The following is a 19,010-nucleotide window of genomic DNA, read 5'->3' on the forward strand; positions in this document are numbered from 1 at the left end:
AACAAGTTGACGCCGAAGTGGGAAGGCCCTTATCGAGTAACACGAGTCACCAGGCCCGGCGCAGTCCGCCTGGAGACCGAAGATGTCATTCCGGTGAGCAACTCCTGGAACATCGAGCATCTTCGCAAGTTTTACCCATAAGGCACGGCTGCCGGGCCCCCCGGCAAGCCCCCTTTTTTACAAGCCTTGCCGGTAAGGCATGTGACCCTTTGTACAAAGCCAGGCGCAAACACTGAGCATAAATAAACGAAGCGCTGGCGCCCTAAGTCATAGCATGCATGCTAGATTGCGTCTCTCCCTCGGTTAGGGTTGATAGTGCTTAGCGGCGACTGACCCCTAGCATAGAGATCGAGTTTGCATCGTTTTGTTCCTGTCCATTCTCTTTGCTATGCAGGGTACATGATATGTTTCCGCCAAGCCAAGTGGAAGGAAGAAAACGAGCCAGCGCCCTAGGCCCGACAAGCCGAGCTTGCCGAGGGAAGAAGACACGGAGATCCACCCATGGCAAGTCAAGGTTGCCGGGGGCTGTAGATTCAGATAAGTTTTCCCATCCCCATTCATGCATTCCCATATGAAGCTTGGGACGTATGGAACCTCGTTTTGTTCCAAGGCTGCCCTGCTCCCCTCGTTCCTACCACCCAAGAACTTCTTGGTCCGAAATATGGTTGTAGCCACGGCGGCAAGGAAGCAAGCGTAGGGCCCACCCCCACTTCGTCCCTGCCTCTGCCAAAGGTGTGAGTATGGACGAATGGAGTGGGGGAACGGCAAGGCCTGCTGCCGGGCAACGATGCTTATATTAAAAACAACAAGGACTTGTTCCTTGGTATGGGCTTTGCTCACATGCACGCACAAGACCCGGCAAGCACCCTTTTTCCATTAATACGTTCCATACAGGTACAATAAGTACGGAACATAAACATGAACATGGAGATTACATGTTTTATATCTAAATAAGGCCCGTGGGCTTACAAGTTGAGAAAAGATAAGGTGCCCATAATCCCTTTCTTGTCCCTCTCCTTAGGAAATGAAACAAGAAAGCAAAAGGGCAAAAGGGGCGCCTATGCGAGGTATGAGCAGCAGAAGGCACCAGGAGAACATCCCGGTGGCCACCCCGAAGGGAAGCTGGTGATGATGATAACGGGAGAAGAGCTGGAAGATGAGGCGGCAGGACCGGCAATACGTGACGAAGGCGTCGGTGCCCGCGTACTCCGGCTTGATGGCCTGCCACCTGCCCTCTTCGTCTTCTCCTGCCCCCCGAGCCAGCTGCCCAAGGAGACGGCCCCGAGAAGTTCAAGGAGCCGGCGACACGGATGATGGGGTCGCCGGTGTCGCCCCGGATCGGCGCGCCCGACGCCTAGTCGGACCCTCGTCCTACCGCCCATTACCCTCGTCGTCGCTGCCGCTGTCCTCCTCGTCACTCTCGCTCGAGGAGGAGTCTTCGTCATCAGAAGAGGTCTCCACGCAGCACCTTACGCGAGTCCCAAAGTGCCCAAATACCTTGACGGAGAGGAGGCCGCTCTCCATTAACTTGAAATGGAGAGTGAGCCCCTCCATCAGGCTGTGGATACGGGAAAAGGTCTTCCACCCTCGGCGAAGATACATGACGTGAGGGGCGGGGAACTCGACGTCGGCCCATGTACCGCTGTTCTCACAGCCCCTCATATGCAGCCGCAGTGCCTGCAGCGGGTCCAGCTCCATCTCCCATGTAAATGGGGTCGGGAGACGAAGACGACGGTGCGGCGGCAGGCGCAGCCTTAGGAAGAACTCGTAGGGGTTGTCCCTGACGTGGCCCTCCACCGGGGGAGGGGCCGCTGGTGGAGGCGAGGCTGATGCGCTGCCCCGTCCTCCTCTTCCCCGGGTACCACGACAGCCTCAACCTTGCCCCCTCCCCTTCCTCTAACGGCTGGCTCTGCCGCCACGAGCTCTTGGGGAGGAGCGATGCGTTGTCTAGCCAAGACCCCCGTTGCCATCGATGAAGCGTCGCCACGCCCCCTCGCCATGGCAGAAGGAAGGAGGGAGTAGAATGGAGAGAAGCGGATGACGAAGGATTGAGAGGCGCTGTTCCTCCCGCTCCCCTCTTTATAAAGGGGCGGGGGCGGGGCTCGGCCGCCCCTTTTGGCCAATCCGGCTCATTGAAGTGACAACAGGCAGGGTCGTCGACCGCCCTCCCCGCCCAATTGAAGGCGCGTGGGGAACTGACCCACGCGCGCGCGACTTACCGTATCCTACGCACCTATCATTCGCTCTGCGTCACGCATGCAGCAAACGTGGTGCAAGAGACGGGCACAATGGGACGCGTGGAGCGACGGTTCCCAAGTAAGGGCAGTAAATGAGCGGTGGCCCTGCGGTCTCAAGGGGACACGCAAGCCGCCTCTTTACTATCCACCGCAAGATGACACCAGCATGCTTCCGTTACGCACGCGTGCACGACCCCCACGTCGCACATTCAATGCAGGTCGTCGGGAAGCGCAACGGACGAAAAGTTTTACCGCAGTAAAAACCGCCCCGCCTGCCCGCGCACCGTTCCGGGCCTAGCCCAACAACGCGTCGCGCTTGTGTGTGGACCAGGCCCGGGGGCTCTTGTCGGTGTACTAAAATAGGGGCGCTCTTTTGTACCCCTTATTTGTGCACGGGCAGTAAGAGCCGCGCCCACGGCCACACTTAAGCAGGGCGGAGACAGGAAATCAGAGCCACAAACACAGAAACAATCAGCGCTACACCAAAGACCGAGACCACAGAGAGCAGATGGACGAAGTAGGTTTCCCCGGCAAGACCATTGCCGGGGCAGCCTCAGCAGCCCCGGTAAGCCCCTTGCCGGGACGGCTCGCCCACACCAGCAGAGTGAGCGACCCTCGAACCCACGGTCTCCAACACCATCAACCACGTTGGGCCAGGGCTCGGGAGGCACCTCCATGGTGGCATGCAGATATTTGTGAAGACAGAGAATATTCAAGCTCAGATGAGGATTGGAAGGCAATGATCCTTGATAAGATTCTTGCCGAGGAAACCCACAAGACGCCCGGCAAGATCCTTGCCGGGGATGAAAGCGTGCCACGGCAAGACCCTTGCCGGGCTACCCGGCAAGGCCCTTGCCAAGGGCGTCAGCGGGGCCACTGCTAGGCCTGCACCAACCAAGTATCCACCGCCATTCACATGCAGCTGCCCCAGCCCAACCAGCTGGGCAGGCACTAGCGTGGCAACGTGCATCTTGCAGGCCAACTCAGCACACGCCTGCGTGGCGGCATGTAGATCTTCGTGAGGGCTCCACCATCGCGCCACCTCAGCTGCTTGCCTGCCTACATGGCACCGCATGCATCGCTGGCCAGGGCGTGTGTCGAAGCGAGGAGGAGCGGTGACGGACGGGACGGGCCTCGCTCCCGTCCCCGATAAAGCAAGAAGACACCTAAGCAACACATTAAATGCGTCTTGTCCTATAATACAAGCGATAAGCTCATAGCACTGTAGGCTTTTCCACCTCTTGTGTGACAGGGTGGTAGCCCCTTTTGACTATAAAAGGAGGCCCATGGCGTACTGGAGGGGGATTCGGCTCTTTTGAACCACGCAGCCACCGTAGCTAGTTCAAGAGCTCAAGAACACTCAATACATCCACCAAAGCAGGACTAGGGTTTTACGCATCCTCGCGGCCCGAACCTGGGTAAACAATCCTTGTGCTGATTGCTAATCCGCTCTTCTCACAGCCCTGCGCCCCAGCAACCGCAGAAGGGATCCTCGTGATCCCATAGGTGTCGTTTCCCACCGACAGTCACATAAGTAGTTATTTGAATTAGAGTGTGTGTCACATAGCGATCTCCAATTCTAACGTGGATTTCGCATTTCATTGTATCCATGCTACTTTTTTTAATACAAATTCATATGTATATGATGAACACCATGGTAGTGAGAAAACTTTTCGATGGATTCAAACATATGACCTACAAAATAGCACAACAATCGAGTCAATGTCAACTTTTCCAAACCTAGTATGGCACGAATTCGAAATAGTTACCCATATGCATGGTCCTCAGTTCAAATCTTACAATGTACACCGAATTGAAACATAGATATTAAGTCTCATACTATCTACATTCAAATGTTGTTTTGAGCCCCACCCCCTCGGCACACATGTTGCAGACTTCCTATGTCGGTCAATCTTCCTCTCCTAACCACCTTAGGAAGCTATCGGTTTCTGACACACGTTCATTCTTTCTCTCCATGTTTCAATCTCTAACTCTCTCAACTACACAACCCCCTTTTTCCACTCTGTTACCAAATGTATTTACCTCACACACCCGCCATTGTGCCCCATGCCGAGCTCTCTCTCTCTCTCCCTCCCACCCTCTCGGGCTAGATACATGCATTGCCTATCTAGCCCCCAACCTCTCATGCACATGCACGCACGTTGTCTATCTAGGTCACTCCCTCGAGACTGTCTCACTCTTTTTTCCGCACGGCAGGCCACACTCGCTCAATCTCGCTCTCTTTATCTGAGTCCCGATTAACCTCGTTCTCTTTCACACACAAATGATATATCTCCCTGTTCGAGCCTCGATTGACACACTCTATACTCTCTCACGCAGATTGTCTATCTAGGTCAGTCCATCCAAGCCGCCCCCACTCTTTCGACCTCATGGCGGGCCATGCTTGCTCAATCTCTCTCTCCCCCTCCCTCCCTCTCTCTCTCTCTCTATCTCTCTCTTTGGATGTATCAATTGACCTCGCTCTTTCTCAAATACAAACGATATATCTCCATGTTTGAGCCCAATTCGACATATTCATATTGTATACTCTCTCACACACATTGTCTATCTAGGTCACTCTCTCCAACCCATCTCACTCTTTCAATTGCACGACGACCCACACTCGCTCAATCTCTCTCCCTTGACCTTGCTTCCTCCCACACACAAAATATATCTACATTACCGTGACTGGATCATCTCTCAAGCTCTATCTTACAGCCCTCACCCTTCCCAAAAGATCAATCGGACAATACCTCTCTAGAGCATATATATCTTTTCAATGAATGTCGGACAACACTCACTTTGTCTCTCTATCTATATGTCTCTCGATTGACCTCGCTTTCTCACGCCGTATCTTCCACACATTGAAGCTACCTCTCTATCCCTCGCTAAGCTGGAGCTATTTACATTGTGAGGGGGACTCCAACCTTGGATTAATTTGTGTGGGCATTTATTCCAGTGCGTTTTGATTATATTGTCGTAGCATTCGGCCCACAACTAATCCAAACACCGTTGCAACCCCTGCACCTCCCCCAGTTGATTTCCCTCTGGCTCGGTCATTGCTTTCTTGCCTTCAACGTCGCACCATGGTATTATTGCAAAAAACTCTATTGTTCTCTTTAATTATTACAAATAAGCTACAAAACTACACACCGATAGTCCACTTGGAATGGAACAAATTTCAACCCACAAATTAAAGTGCTACATACTACACACCGAGGGGCCCACCTATCATGAAACAAATTTGGACCCATATACAAATTAAAAAATAAAGGACGAGGATCGAACATGCGACCAGGGCTTTCAAGCCGCATGTCAATAGGCAACATACGTAGAAAAACAATGTTTGTTGTACCCGCCTTTGTTCATATAATGTTTTTATATTACCACAGCCTATTTAATGGATAACATGTAATATTATTTTTAGTACATTAGTGGGACCGGCTCGTTAGCACGTACTATTCGCCTTCACTTATTGGTGAGTTCCATGTGTGCTCTCTCTCTCTCTTCTCCCCTTCTGCGTTTAGATGCACGTGCAAACACGAAGAACTCACGGGCGATGTTGCCATTGACCATATCTGGATGCGTTCACAAGTTATGGCACCAGTTTCACGTACTAGTAGCACTAGTCAATGTGTACGTGCAATGCACGTTAATTTGGAAGTATATTAAGTGCATGCGGATATTAAGTAGGATATTATTTGCATGTTACTATGTGATTAGCACTATTTTGGCTTGAAATTAACTGCACGCTAAACGTGTTGAGCGCTCGACATTGAAGCAGTCTAGGTTGTTGGATGAGAAGGAATACATGTGGCTTGATAATGTTTTATATTTAATTTGATACAACTCTAGCAGAACATTCCATCGATCAAACCATAGATTTCATTCAGTCTGACTCTGACTTTACATTCATACGACGATCGATCTAAAATAAAAGGAAATGATAAACGTTCGGATTTTAAGCATGGCAATCCAAACGTTTTTCATGGCAAATTTAGATTACGCAGCGGCGTCGGGGGCGTCTTGCGGTTGGAAGCGGCTCCTCTGCCGTGCTCTATGTGTCGTCGGGCACTGATTGACGGCGACGGCAACGGCGATGGCGACGGCGGCGTCTTGCACCGTTATTGACATACTCCTGGACGTTGGCCATAGCTTCAAGGAAGGCCAGGTTCGAGGAGCGAGTCAACTGGCGGGAGGAGGCGACTGGCGTTGGTGCAAGAAAGTGATTGACGGCGGCCATCCATGCTGCAGAGGGGGGAACTCGCACCCGCGCGGGGACATGCGCTGGCAACGGCACGGCAGAGACATTCATGTGCACGGCACCAGCACGGGCGCACACGTCAGTGCACGCGCTGGCAAGTGCACGAGCACCGGCACGGGCGTGCACATCAGTGCAAGCGCAAGCGCATGCGCTGGCAGGTGCACGGGCACCGGCATGGGTGTGCGGGTCAGTGCACGCGCATGCGTATGTGCTGGCAGGTGCACGGGCGCGTGAAAGTTAGCGGGGACCTCGTGGAACCCCGTGGCATCAAGCTCTGCGACAATGTGCGGCTCCTAGCCCATCAATGCCACGGGGATGGGCGCTGGCGCAGTCAGGGCAACGTGAGCCGGAACGGGAGTGGGGATAGGCGCGGCGTCTTCTTGCAAGGCCGGTTCAAGCTCGTCCCAAAGCGCCTTATTTCTTGAGACTCTGGCTGGGTGTCTTCCTCAGGAAACTGGAAGACTAAGGGCAGACCATCATGATGCGGCATGGCGTACGTTTAGGTCAGGCTAATTGGAGGTAGACGACATGAGAATCGGAGAGGAATAGAGAAGATTGTAGCGATACCGGGTAGTGCGGGGTTGATTTTAAACTGCGGAGCTGGCGACATTAAAAGTGGAAGAAGTTGGGACGAAGGTGGGCGACGGAGCCTGGTCAAAGGGCTCGCCTCCCAGTGAGCCTGTGCAACGGTCTTCTCGCACGCCTCCCTATCAGCCGGCCCAACGGTCTGCTCGCACGCCTCCCGTCGACTCACACGCTTGCTCGGACGGCACCTGCCGAGGAGAAGAGGGACTCGTGGCGGCACGTAAACGCCCACGGTTTCAATAGTGAAAGTGTTCGCCTTAACGTGACAGGTCTTTGTTCCAGAATACCTTGGCTCTTCATTTGTGTAACTTGTCATAAGCAGCTTGCCTCAAATTGAAGAAAAAAATTACGAAGGAATATTTGTGCCATATCACGTGACCATGCTCAGTTTCATGAATTTCCGGTCACTTTTGGATTTTCTGAAATTTAAAATCCAGCATTCAAAACAATATCATAACCTGCATCATGCAATAAATTTCAAGCCATACATCTTTTGTTTGTATTTCTTAAGAAAGGCTTTGGTCAAACATTTTGCTTAGTTAGACTTCAGACAAGTTATATATGGAGAGTAAAAGGATAATCCCTCCGTACCAGTGCATTACCTGATATATTAACTCAAGTACTAGGCACGAACGAACGGGCTCAATTCTGTGCTCATCCTGGTGTTGTACTAGTACTAGGCAATGCAGTTGATGGGTGACCTTGGGGAGCGGTGATCGAGGGAATTGAACCGTGCTCGGCATGGTAGGTAACGTTGTCTAGTTACTAAAGCATTCCTCCATTGTTCATCGGTAGTAATTATGGACCAGGGACATGAGGGGAATTTCCTAGGGCTGGAATTCTGGCCGCCAGATATTTCGACTCGAAATGAGAAGGCTCGACTGGTTGGGGTTGCCTAATGTGCGTACCACGCATGCCACCAGAAGGCACGAGCCTTGTTTTTTTAGGAACACGAGCCAAGGTCTGGCTGGTAGGCCGTTGGGTCCTACCATTCGAGAATACGAAAGGAATCTTTTAAATTGCCAAACAAATCTATGTGTATTACAATGCCCGTATTTTCCTTGCAAATAGTAATCTCAACTTGGTAATTGATTTATGATGAGTTATTGAATTAGAGTGAGTTTGTGATATAGTGATCTCAACATGGATTTCACATTTCATGGTATCCCTAATAAGGTTTTCATTGCAAATTCAAATTTAAAAGATGAACAATATGGCGGTGAGAAAACTTTGTATGTATCAAGCATATGACCACACACACACACACGCACACACACACACACATGAACACAACAACAATCCAATAAGTATAGTGCATCTATTTTTCCAAACCATGCATGTATGACATGAATTCAAAAATACTCCTTCCATTCCTAAATATTAGTCTTTTAGAGATTTCAACAAGTGACTACATATGGAGCAAAACGAGTGAATCTACACTCTAAAATATGTCTATATACATCCGTATGTGCCAGTCCATTTGAAATCTCTAAAAAGACTAATATTTAGGAATGAAGGGAGTAAAATGTAAGACATGCATGGTCCTCAATTCAGTATTTAAAATGAACAGGAAACTGAAACATGAATATTAAGTCTAGTACTACAGTACATGCAAATATTGTGTTTAGGCGGAGCTATGTAGATTGTCGGGGGTTAACCCCTCTAAAAGATCGAGGATGTCGCCTAGAGGGGGGGGGGTGAATAGGCGCTTTAAAATAATTACGGTTTAGGCTTGAACAAAAGCGGAATAAACCTAGCGGTTAATTTGTCAAGCACAAAACCTACAACAACTAGGCTCACCTATGTGCACCAATAACTTATGCTAAGCAAGATAAGCAACTATGTGATAGCAAGATATATGACAAAGAACAATATGGCTATCACAAAGTAAAGTGCATAAGTAAAGGGGCTCGGGTAAGAGATAACCGAGGCACGCAGAGACGACGATGTATCCCGAAGTTCACACCCTTGTGGATGCTAATCTCCGTTTGGAGTGGTGTGGAGGCACAATGCTCCCCAAGAAGCCACTAGGGCCACCATAATCTCCTCACGCCCTCGCACAATGCAAGATGCCGTGATTCCACTAAGGGACCCTTGAGGGCGGTCACCGAACCCGTACAAATGATGACACTTGGGGGCGGTCACCGAACCCGTACACTTTGGCAACCCTTGGGGGCGGTCACCGGTACCCGTCAAATTGCTCGGGGCGATCTCCACAACCTAATTGGAGACCCCGAGGCTTGCCCGGAGCTTTACACCATAATGATTGAGCTCCGAACACCGCCAACCGTCTAGGGCACCAAGGCACCCAAGAGGAACAAGCTCTAGGGTGCCCAAACACCCAAGAGTAATAAGCTTCTCAAACTTCACTTCCACGTATCACCGTGGAGAACTCAAACCGATGCACCAAATGCAATGGCAAGGGCACACAGAGTGCCCAAGTCCTTCTCTCCCAAATCCCACCAAAGCAACTAATGCTAGGGAGGAAAATGAGAGGAAGAACGAAAGAAGAACACGAAGAACTCCAAGATCTAGATCCAAGGGGTTCCCCTCACTTAGAGGAGAAAGTGATTGGTGGAAACGTGGATCTAGATCTCCTCTCTCTTTTCCCTCAAGAGATAGCAAGAATCCATGGAGGGATTGAGAGTTAGCAAGCTCGAAGAAGGTCAACAATGGGGGAAGAACACGGGCTCAAAGGATTAGGTTCATTGGGGAAGAAGACCCCCTTTTATAGGACCTCCCGAATCCAACTGTTATGTGCTCAGGTCGTGCACAAGCGGTACTACCGCTTGGAGGAGCGGTACTACCGCTTAGCACGGTCAAAACAACCCAAACGAGAGAGAAAACATGAGATTTTGGTCCGGGGTGGTACTACCGCTTAGGAGCCACGGTAGTACTGCTCTGGAGCGGTACTACCGCTCAGGAGCAGCGGTAGTAAAAAATTACATCCGCTCTAGTCGCGGTAGTACCGCTGCATCCTTTACCAAAACAGCCACAACTTTTGCGAACGGACTCCGAATTCAACGAAACCAAGTTTGTTGGAAAGCTAACGACATGGGCTAAAATAATATTGATAGAAATATTAAGAATAAGCAAATGAGAAAAGTCCTATAATAAAATGGTGAGAACCCTTCATCGGATAAGACCGGTAAAACCTCCAACACCGAAAACATCATAGAAGACGCATGCGAACTCCGTTTTCGATGAACTCAAGCTTGTCATCAAGATGACCATAAGCTCTAAGACTCACAAAGATAACCAAACAAGAACCAAGAAACATGATGCAAGGATGCAATGGTTTGAGCTCTCTACTAACGATACGATCAAGCTACCAACTTGAGAGCCCCCCTTGATAGTACGGCAAACAATCCTATAACTCGGTCTCCCAACTACCACCACAAGACCGGTAAAATAGAAAACTTATCAAGGGAAAACCTTTGCCTTGCACATGGTCCGCTTGAGCTAGATGAAGACGATCTTGACTCCCTCAAGTTGGACCACCTTTCTTGATTGCATTGGCTCGATGAAGACTAGATGATTGCTCCCCCATAGTTCACTATGGGTGAGCCACTCTTCGGCACATCTTCACAAGTCCATTGACACCAAATGGATGGCAAGATTCAAGCACTTGATCTCTTCATGATGCTCCACTTGAACTTGCACACGGCAATCTTGATGACGATCACCACTTGATGTCATCCTTTCCATGGGTTGTATGATATCTTCCTCTTGACGCAAGCCCATGGATACGTACCTAACCCCACATACAACTCTCACATAGACCATGGGTTAGTACATAAAGTGTAATGGACAATGCTTACCATACCATGGGATCACTTGATACCTCTCGGTACATCTTCTACGCTTTGTGAGTTGATCAACTTGATTCACTCTTGACTTAGTCTTGATCAACCTTGAATCTTTGCAACTCTCTTCATTTGGATGATGTCGTGAAGGTAAACATGAATGATCACACAACCTTCTTCTTCAAGACATGCTTGCAATAAGCTCAACACTCGCATGACCAATCTTTGGATAATTCCTTAATAGCACCTTGGTCAACTCAAAAACTCCTTGAAACCAACACATGGACTTCAAGAAAAGCCTATGGACAAATCCTTCAAATACAACTCAAGACAACCATTAGTCCATAGAGATTGTCATCAATTACCAAAACCAAACATGGGGGCACCGCATGTTCTTTCACCCTCGACCTTAGATAAAATTATGAAGCTCTGTTTACGATTGTTTAGATTATATTTGTCCCCACCCTCCCAAACACTGGATGGTTGTGCACCCCCTCCTCCCGGGAGAATATCATGTGCCCCCATACCTTAGATGCTATATGCCGATACGAGTTGCTTGGAGCTTGTAGATCTGAGATATAGTAGCTCACAGGATGTCTTAATGTTTTTACAGGAAACCTTGATGAGTCTAAGAATTGCACACAATTTGTACAAAAACTACTCAGATGCCCTTGGTTCCCATATCCAACGACCTCGAAGCTTGTATCACCGCAGCATCTAAGATGGAGGAGGACATCATATTCTCCTGTATGTAAGAATATCATGTGCTACCACACCTTAGATGCTTTGGTGATACAAGCTCTTCGGAGCCGTTGGGTCTATGACCCAACAACTCCTCGGTGGTTCAAATGGTTTTTTGTAGAAAAGCCCCCAAAGAGTTCGGCCATTGCTCACAAGCACAAAGACTGCTCAGATGCCATTGGATCTCATATCAAACAACCTCGAAGCTCGTATCACCATAGCATCCAAGCTGCGAGAGCACCTTATGTTTTCTCGCATGGTAGAATATGAGGTGCTCCCGCACCGTACATTCTATGGTGATACGAGGTAACAGAGATCTAACCGCCCACAGTGGGAGGTTTGAATGTTTTTGCAGTATACGGCTGAGAGAGTTTGGGAATTGCGCAGAAAGTACAAGTACTATGCATGTGCCATCTGATCACTGATCATACGACCTAGATGCTCGTATCACCGTAGCGGCTAATTAAGCTAATGGGAGCACCTAATACGAGAAACGGGGAGCTGTTGGATCCAAGATGCAGTGGCACACACGAGGCCTGGATGTTTTATGTGCAAAAAAACCTTTGGAGAGTTTGGAAACTGCGCATAATTAGAAAGACTACTTCCAAGCCATTGGATCTCACTTCCAACGATGTAAAAACTCGTATCACCATAGGATCTAAGCTGCGGGGTGGATGTGATATTCTATGTCGCTATCATTTTTGTTCCAAACTTGCAAAATACGTGTAACTCATGTTGTTACTTGTCTAACCGCACAAATGTTTGTTCAAAAAAACATCCTACACTTAAATATCGGAGCAACACACGGGGGTCCCACTTGTCATTAATCAAATTTGGACCTAAAACGAACAAATCTGAAAGACGAGATTCAAACTGGCAACCTGGACTACAAAGCATAAGTCGATAGCCTGAAACAACAACGGTTGTTGGCTTTGTCCCATAACTTTATTTATACAGTAGTACATTGAGTAGAGTAGAGGGAGTGCCTCGTCAACACATGCATGACCATTGACTCACCTACGGGTGGATCACAGGTCTGCGATCTCTCTCTTCTCTCCATCGTCCAATGCTATGTCTTGAGCTTGCGTTGGTTTTCCTTGAAGAGGAAAGGGCGATGCAGCAATAGTAGTAAGTATTTCCCTCAGTTTTTGAGAACCAAGGTATTAATCCAGTATGAGGCTTCTCGAAAGTCCCACACACCTACACAAACAAACAAAGAACTCACAACCAACGCAATAAAGGGGTTGTCAATCCCTTCACGGCAACTTGTGAAAGTGAGATCTGATAGAGATAGTATGATAAGATAAATATATTTTTGGTATTTTATAATATAGATTGGAAAAGTAAAGATGCAAATAAAAGTAATTGAGAGCTTATATGATAAAAGATAGACCCGGGGGCCATAGGTTTCACTAGTGGCTTCTCTCAAGATAGCATAAGTATTACGGTGGGTGAACAAATTACTGTCGAGCAATTGATAGAAAATCAAATAATTATGAGATTATCTAGGCATGATCATGTATATAGGCATCACGTCCGTGACAAGTAGACCGACTCCTGCCTGCATCTACTACTATTACTCCACACATCAACCGCTATCCAGCATGCATCTAGAGTATTAAGTTCATAAGAACAGAGTAACACATTAAGAAAGATGACATGATGTAGAGGGATAAACTCATGCAATATGATATAAACCCCATCTTTTTATCCTTGATGGCAACAATACAATACGTGCCTTGCTGCCCCTGCTGTCACTGGGAAAGGACACCGCAAGATTGAACCCAAAGCTAAGCACTTCTTCCATTGCAAGAAAGATCAATCTAGTAGGCCAAACCAAACTGATAATTCGAAAAGACTTGAAAAGATGACTTAATCACACATAAAAGAATTCAGAGGAGATTCAAATATTTCTCATAGATAAACTTAATCATAAACCCACAATTCATTGGATCTCGACAAACACACTGCAAAAAGAGTTTACATCGAATAGATCTCCACAAGAGAGGGGGAGAACATTGTATTGAGATCCAAAAAGAGAGAAGAAGCCATCTAGCTAATAACTATGGACCCGAAGGTCCGTGGTAAACTACTCACAACTCATCGGAGGGGCTATGGTGTTGATGTAGAAGCCCTCCATGGTCGATTCCCCCTCCGGCGGAGCGCCGACGAAGGCTCTAAGATGGGATCTCGCGGATACAGAAGGTTATGGCGGTGGAAATTGTGTTTCGTTGTCTCCCTGGATGTTTTCGGGGTACGTAGGTATATATAGGAGGAAGAAGTATGTCGGTGGCCGCCTGTGGGGCCCAGGAGATAGGGGGCGCGCCCAAAGGGGGTGGGCGCGCCCTCCTGTCTCCTGGCCGCCTCGCAAGCTTCTTGACTTGCACTCCAAGTTCTCTCGATCACGTTTGTTCCAAAAATCACGCTCCCGAAGGTTTCATTCTGTTTGGACTCCATTTGATATTCCTTTTCTTCGAAATACTAAAACAGGCAAAAAAAAGAGCAATACGGGCTGGGCCTCCGGTTAGTGGGTTAGTCCCAAAAATGATATAAATGTGTAAAGTAAAGCCCATAAACATCCAAAACGGGTAATATAATAGCATGGAACAATCAAAGATTATAGATACGTTGGAGACGTATCAAGCATCCCCAAGCTTAATTCCTGCTCGTCCTCGAGTAGGTAAATGATAAAATCAATTTTTTGATGTGGAATGCTACCTAGCATAATTCTCAATGTAATTTTCTTTATTGTGGCATGAATGTTCAGATCCAAATAATTCAAAATAAAAGTTCATATTGACATAAGAAATAGTAATACTTCAAGCATACTAATCAAAGCAATCATGTCTTCTCAAAATAACATGGCTAAAGAAAGTTCATCCCTACAAAAATTATATAGTTAGGCTATGTTTCATTTTTATCACACAAAATACTCCCATCAAGAACAACCCCGGTTTTAGCCAAGCAATTGGTTCATACTTTTTAACGCGCTTCAGCCTTTTTCAACTCTCACGCAATAGATGAGCGTGAGCCATGGATATAGCACTATGGGTGGAATAGAATATGATGATGGAGGTTGTGTGGAGAAGACAAAAAAAGAAGAAAGTCTCACATTGACGAGGCTAATCAACGGGCTATGGAGATGCCCATCAATTGATGTCAACATGAGGAGTACGGATTGCCATGCAACGGATGCACTAGAGCTATAAATGTATGAAATCTCAACAAAAGAAACTAAGTGGGTGTGCATCCAACTTGCTTGCTCACGAACACCTAAGGCATTTGAGGAAGCCCATCGTAGGAATATACAAGCCAAGTTCTATAATGAAAAATTCCCACTAGTATATGAAAGTGACAACATATGAGACTCTATATATGAAGAACATGGTGCTACTTTGAAGCACAAGTGTGGAAAATAGATAGTAACATTGCCCCTTTTTATTTATTTTCTTATTTTCTTATTTCTTTTTTTGGGCCTTTCTCTTTTTTTGGCCTTTTTTTCTTTTTTTTCCTTTGGCCTTTTTTTGGCCTTTCTTTTTTTTTCTTTTTGGGGACAATGCTCTAATAATGATGATCATCACACTTTTATTGATTTACAACTCATGAATTACAACTCAAAACTAGAACAAGATATGACTCTATATGAATGCCTCCGGCGGTGTACCGGGATGGGCAATGAAACAAGAGTGACATGTATGAAAAATTATGCAAAGTGGCCTTGCCACAAATACGATGTCAACTACATGATCATGCAATGGCAATATGACAATAGTAATGTGTGTCATGATGATAAATGGAACGGTGGAAAGTTGCATGGCAATATATCTCGGAATGGCTATGGAAATGCCATAATAGGTAGGTGTGGTGGCTGTTTTGAGGAATATATAAGGATGTTTATGTGTGATAGAGCGTATTGTACCATGGGGTTTGGATGCACCGCCGAAGTTTGCACCAACTCTCAAGGTGAGAAAGGGCAATGAGCGGTAACGAAGAGGCTAGCAATAATGGAAAGGTAAAAGTGTGTATAATCCATGGACTCAACATTAGTCATAAAGAACTCATATACTTATTGCAAAAGTTTTATTAGCCCTCGAAGCAAAGTACTACTACGCATGCTCCTAAGGGGGAGGTTGGTAGGAGTTAACCATCGCGCGCCCCCGACCTCCACTCAAGGGAAGGCAATCAAAAGAGCACCCTATGCAATAAATTTGTTACACAACTTTTACCATACGTGCATGCTACGGGACTTACCAAATTCAACACAAGCATTCTTTAAATTCATAATCACCCAACTAGCATGACTTTAATATCACTACCTCCATATCTCAAAACAATTATCAAGTATCAAATTGATCATAGCATCCAATTCACTTCCTATGATAGTTTTTATTATACCCAACTTGGACCAAATTTATAACCATAGCAAATACCATGCTGTTCTAAGAGACTCTCAAAATAATATAAGTGAAGCATTATAGACTAGAAATTTCTACAAAATTAAGCCACCGCCGTGCTCTAAAAGATATAAGTGAAGCACCAGAGCAAAAACTATCTAGCTCAAAAGATATAGGTGAAGTACATAGAGTGTTCTAATAAATTCCAATCAAGTGGGCTTCTCCCAAAAGGTGTGTACAGCAAGGATGATTGTGGAAAACTAAAAATAAAATACAAATATCATACAAGACGCTCCAAGCAAAACACATATCATGTGGCGAATAAAAATATAGCTCCAAGTAAAGTTACCAATAAATGAAGACGAAAGAGGGGATGCCTTCCGGGGGCATCCCCAAGCTTAGGATTTTGGCTATTCTTGAATATCTTGGGGTTCCATGGGCATCCCCAAGCTTAGGCTCTTGCCACTCCTTATTCCATATTCCCTCAAATCTTTACCCAAAACTTGAAAACTTCTCAACACAAAACTCAACAGGAAATCTCATAAGCTCCGTTAGTGAAAGAAAGCAAAATCACCACATAAGGTACTGCAATGAACTCATTATTTATTTATATTGGTGTTAAACCTACTATATTTCAAGTTCTCTATGGTTCATACCACTTAATACTATCCATAGATGCATCAAAATAAGCAAACAACACACGAAAAGCAGAATAGTAGAATCTGTCAAAAACAGAACAGTCTGTAGCAATCTGTAACCCAAAAATACTTCTGGAACTCTAAACATCCTACCAAAATAGGAAGTCCTGGGAAATTTGTCTATTGATCTACATCAAAAAGAATCAACGCAAAATAACGTTTCTGTGAATTAACAAAAATATTTTCGTGCGTACAAAATTTCTGTTTTTCAGCAGAATCAAATTAACTATCACCATAGGTTATCCTATAGGTTCTACTTGGCACAAACACTAACTAAAACATAAAAACACATCTAAACAGAAGGTAGATGCAAAATTTATTACTAAACAGAAACAAAAACAAAAAACACAAATAAAATTGGATTGCCTCCCAACTAGCGCTATCGTTTAACGTCCCTAGCTAGGCATAAAAGCGAGGATAGATCTAAGTAGTGCCATCTTTGGCACTCAATTCATGAGTAGCTCGCATGATAGATTCATAAGGTAATTTGAATTTCTTCCTTGGAAAGTGCTCCATGCCTTTCCTTAATGGAAATTGGAATCTAATATTCCCTTCCTTCATATCAATAATCGCGCCAATCGTTTTAAGGAAAGGTCTACCAAGAATAATAGGGCAAGAAAGATTGCAATCTATATCAAGAACGATAAAATCTATGGGCACCAAATTTCTATTTGCAACAATGGAGAACATCATTGATCCTTCCCATTGGCTTTTTAATGGTGGAATTCGCAAGGTGCAAATTTAAAGAGCAATCATCAAGATCATGGAAACCTAGAGTATCAAATAAAGTTTTCGGAATCGTGGAAACACTAGCACCCAAATAATACAAAGCATAACACTCATGATCTTTAATTATAATCTTTATAGTAGGTTCGCACTCATCATTAAGTTTTCTAGGTATAGAAAAACTTCCAAATTAAGTTTTTCATCAAAAGATTGCATCAAGGCATCAACAATATGTTTGGTAAAAGCTTTATTTTGACTATAAGCATGAGGAGAATTCACAACGGATTGCAACAAGGAAATACAACCTTCTAAAGCACAATTATCATAATCAAATTCCTTGAAATCCAAGATAGTGGGTTCAATGCTATTTAAAGTCTTGACCTCTCCAATCCCACTTTTACCAAATTTAGCATCAAGATCTAAAAACTCCGAATTATTGGGACGCCTTTTAAATAAAGTTGACTCATCTCCAGTCCCATTATTATTAAGATTCATATTGCAAAACAAAGATCTAATTGGGGAAACATCAATAACTTTAAGATCTTCATCATTATTCTCATTGAAACTAGAAGAACCTGCTTTTATAAAGCAATCTTTCTTAGCATGCAATCTAGCGGTTCTTTCTTTGCACTCATCAATGGACACTCTCATTGCTTTGAGAGACTCATTGATATCATGTTAAGGAGAAGTAGATCTAAGTTTCAAAGAATCAACATCAAGCGAGAGTCTATCAACGTTCCTAGCCAAATCATCAACTTTGAGCAATTTTTCTTCAAGCAAGGCATAAAAATTCTTTTGAGAGATCATAAATTCTTTCACACTATTCTCAAAATCAGAGGGCATCTTATTAAAATTACCATAAGAATTATTGTAGGAATTTTCATAATTAGTAGAGGAATTATGTAACACCCCGGATGTAACTTTCCATCTTTGTAACTCCAACTCTTGCCATTTTCGGCTATGTGTTATGATATTCCCTCCATGGTTGGGTTTTGTCTTTTGTTTTGCATTTTTCTCATGTCATGCATCTCATATCATGTCATCATGTGCATCTCATTTGCATACGGGTTCGTCTCATGCATCCGAGCATTTTTCCCCGTTGTCCGTTTTGCAATCCGACACTCCCACATGCACCGGCGCACCCTCTTGTCTCTTTTCGTGTGCGGGTGTCAAATGTTTTCAGAATGGATCGAGCCTTGCCAAGTGGCCTTGGTATAGCACCGGCAGACCGCCTGTCAAGTTTCGTGTCATTTGGAGGTCGTTTGATACTCCAACGGTTAACCGGATAACAGCAAAGGCCTCTTTTGGGTTGCAGCCCAACACCCCTCCAAAACAGTCCAATAACCCATCTAAGTCACTTCCATGCTCTCCGTCGTCGGATCATATGATCGTGTGGGGGAAAACTACACTCAATTTGGTGTCTCTTAGATCCCTCTACCTATAAATATGTGCCTATCCCCGAATTTTTCGGGCAAAACCCTAGTCTCTCCTTCCTCCGCGCACCGGACACGTCCGCCCGGCGCCGGACGCATCTGCCACCGCGCCCCAGCCTCTCGCAG

Source organism: Triticum dicoccoides, chromosome 2B, assembly GCF_002162155.2.
Source record: "Triticum dicoccoides isolate Atlit2015 ecotype Zavitan chromosome 2B, WEW_v2.0, whole genome shotgun sequence".
Taxonomy (NCBI): domain Eukaryota; kingdom Viridiplantae; phylum Streptophyta; class Magnoliopsida; order Poales; family Poaceae; genus Triticum; species Triticum dicoccoides.